Here is a 3,885-nt window from a genome sequence, read left to right on the forward strand (position 1 = left end):
GCAGTCGCCCGGTAGATTTGTGGTACAGAGGCACTGATGAAAAGCGTGCGTGCTCTCCCGAAACCCTGTTAGGCGGTGTGTTCGTCGCCGAGCGACAGCATCATAGGTAATTGAGACGTATGTGCTGATTCGCGTGAGCTTTAAAGTGTGCGAAGCTTAAGATGGAGCACTCTCAAAGAAAACGTACGATCGCCCGCCCGTTCCCTGGTTGGTTTACTCGTCGTACGTGCTTAGTCGTTTGCTCGTTCGTTCGCACGGTCGTTTAGTCGTTTGCTCGTTTGTTTAGTTCGCGTGCTCGTTTAGTCGTTCGCTTGCTCGTTCATTCCACTATTAGTATCTGCAGTCACTATTTCTAATTGAGGCGTGCTTGCTGTAGGGATCTTAGGCTGGTGCGTTTAATTATGCAATAAGACAATAAATGGTGCACACGGACTTGTGACTGCAAAGGCAAATCTTTAATGCTCCTATGCTGAAAATAAACCGTTAACTTGCAACTCGAATGCCGTTTCATATCATTTTGACCTATATAAAACATCATTTCACTTGCTGCAATTTCTGCCGCGTCATGGCGGGGGGATTCTTTGCACGATAATGACTTCACTATATAAAGTCATGTCTCGCAAATGTTACTTCAGAGGGAGCGCAACCGTCCTCAATGCATGCACCTCAGTGCAACTTGGTTCGCGACCAGTACGTCACTTAGTGAACGGACGAACCAACACACGATGAAGTGTTATTCGTTATAAGTCACTAACCTGAAAAAAATTACTCAAGCCCACTATGGTCTTGTTTGAGATTGAGTTAAGCATCGTTATCGCGCTGCCGCTTCGCGCGCGAATGCTAAAAACTTATTTTATTTTCTTATGTACTCAGAGTCCCGACTCGGTGATCGGCCGTGGCATTTCTGTTGACGTTGAGACACGAGAAACATAATAGCACGAGCGCCCACCTCTGAGCCTTTGCGCGCGCTTAGATTGGCAAGCACGCACGTTGGCGGCACTGTTGCTTGTAATACACTTTTAAACCTTCAGAGCAGCGATCTCCGTCAGCCTTTGTACGTCATAGCTGATACGCGCCGCGAATTCACATGGTAAGGGCGGCGCGGATTCCTTAGGCTACTGAGGGCTTGCTGGAAGTCAAGATGTTGGCGTTCTATCGTAAACGTGTTGTTTGCAACCATTGGCAACAAGATCTTGAGACATGCGCTGGAGAATTGTTGCGTACCTAATTGTAGGGCACGCGATACATTCGCAGTCGTCGACGCACAGCGTTAACACTTCTTCAGATATATTTTAAAGAAATAGTTGTTAAAATATGAGACAAAACCTGCCGTCCCTGAATTTGTATAACCGTCCGAATGGAAATTCTATGCTGTATACGAAGCTACGCGGAGCTGGAAAGCCAACGCGAACGCCTAAAGCGCACTGCCGTGCTATGCTTGCATTCACTTGGCGAAAGGTCTGCTGCGTTCGAGCAGCGTAGGCTGCGCCACGGTTGAGGAGGGAGCGTGAAAGAGAGGAGAAACGAGGAGTGAAGGCGGAGGAGGAAAGTGTCGCTACTTTAAGAAGTTTAAGGGGCTTTATTTTGCGATGCATTGTGGCGCCATCGTGCGGGGACCACGAGAAACAATTTGGTAGGCGCCGCGGCACGCCGAGACGGCCGCCGCACGCGAAGCTCGTGAGGAAACAATCAGCGTGTGAGAGAACACCGTCAGCTAGCCATGGAGACCGCTGGTAAATGCTTTGTACCTGGAGGTTTATTCAGCGTGACGAACGGCTGGAAGAAGCGCTTCGGCAACTTCAAAATACCCAGGGAAGCGCAGCTCGAAGAATACATGAGGTCTCCTCGATTTGGCTGCATTTTCTGCACGTAGTTCACAAAACTGTCGTGCAGGTGTCGTCAGTGCAAGTGCCGCAAGTGCAGTGCGACACTAGCGCTCTGTGTGGCGTGGCCAAATCTAGTTCAGAAGTGGAGTAACTGTATAGAGGCTAGAAGTTTCTTCTGGTGTCGTGAAGGCGCCAGACAACGTGAAATACTTTGCTGTGCTCCGGCAGATGGCGCCGGCGCTCATTGGCGGGTGCTCTTACGGGCTCCGGCACGCTTTTCAGCGGACGCTCGCAAGTGATCGGCGCTTTCCGCAGGTCGCTACTGTTTGCAAGTTCAGAAAGCAGGCATGCAATAATCTCTGAGGTTCCGTCAATCTTACAAAATTAGCGAACAGGCTTATCGCGATGACCGATGAAACAAAATTTTGTTTTGGGTGAGTTTGCCCGTAGCTGGACCAAACGGCAGCGCAACTTAAATATGAAGAGACACAAGTGCGCTTGTCATGCGTTTCTATGTATCTCGTCTTCGTCTCTGTTACGCTGTCATTTAAACCAGAGTGATGAAAGCTACGCAAGCAGCTCTAATAAAACGGAGTCTCTTTTTTTTTCCGACGAGAGAAGCGACACCAATCAGCCCACAAGTGTGGAGAGAGTAAATTGAATGCATTCTGTTCGTCTCGTGCATATAGCTTATTACAGTTTTGAACACTATGGTCTTGCACACTATGGTCTACAAAAACACTGATGAGCGCTTCCGAAGCCTATCTTACAATTTTTTTTTATTGCACCATGAAGGAATGTATGTGCAAAAGCAGGGAGCATTCTCGCGACTGTCGTTCTACTGGCATCGCCTCATTTTCAGGAGCTTCTGCTTTTCCCTTTGTGTGTTCCGTTCCATGTTCTTTGCTTTCACAAAGACGTGCAGCCTCATCAATGCATAGAACTTAATTATATTTGTTGTCAAACACCGCCCATGCTCACGGCACCCCACTTCATTAAGCTTCGCTCACACCAACCATGCGCTCAACATGAAGCTGATTCCTGCTGAAATACACAGTAAATGTGTCCTCAACATTAGAAACAAGCTCTTCAACAGCTTTGAAAGGTTAGGTCAAGCCTTCACGATCACAGCTATCTTGTTAAAATGAAATTTTCATGACGTTTTGCTTGTAGAGGCAAAATACAACGGCAAGAGGCACACTCTGGGCATGGAAATGTTTTTAAGGACTTTCTTACAACATAGCCAGCTATGTAATATACTAACCTACTGTCACTGTGCTCTTCGACACAGTCGTCCTGATCCAACTGCTTGCCTTGTGCTTCTAACACAGGTTCTGCAAACTCCAAATTGCCATCATCCAAGAGCTCATCAATAATTTCTGTTATGCGGTCAGCCCTTCGTTTTCCAGGAAGAAGAAGAGGCTGCGCACGGTTCATCGCACATGGGTTCCGTCTTTACATCGCTAAATCCTGGATAATTGATGTCAGCGCCGCCACAACCAGCCTCAATCGACTCCTTACGTCGAGCGGAAGACGTGGACACCCAAAGCTATACTGTGAGTCGCTTTCTCCACGAATTACCGGACTCTGAACTTCGCAAGAGGCGCCCGCCCAGCTAAGCCTAACGACGGGTGCGGTCTAGCTGAAGACCTTGACCCAGTTCGGCGCACCAATGGCCACCAATGATGGCACCAAGATGAATCTTGAGCACGCACAAATCCCCACTTCCTGATGAACCTGCCGGCGGAGACTGGCTCACTGTTAAGTACGGTCGGAAGAAAACATCGACTCCCACCAATCCACCCCTCCAACCCCGACACCCATCGGTTCCCCGACAAGCCCGACTCCCACCGCTGCCCCGAAGTGACCTCAAGGTAATCATCCGCCCCCGAGAAGGACTCAACCTTGCCCCCTGGACCACGCCACAGATTGCTGAAGGCATCAAGCTGGCATGTCAGCACCCCAGTACTGAGCACGTACGGACCCTTACTGTAAGAATTGACCCTGTACAAAAACATCGCTATTGCTAGCACACCAAACGAAGAGCTAGCTATGAGCA

Source organism: Dermacentor andersoni, chromosome 6 (genome assembly GCF_023375885.2).
Source record: "Dermacentor andersoni chromosome 6, qqDerAnde1_hic_scaffold, whole genome shotgun sequence".
Classification (NCBI taxonomy): domain Eukaryota; kingdom Metazoa; phylum Arthropoda; class Arachnida; order Ixodida; family Ixodidae; genus Dermacentor; species Dermacentor andersoni.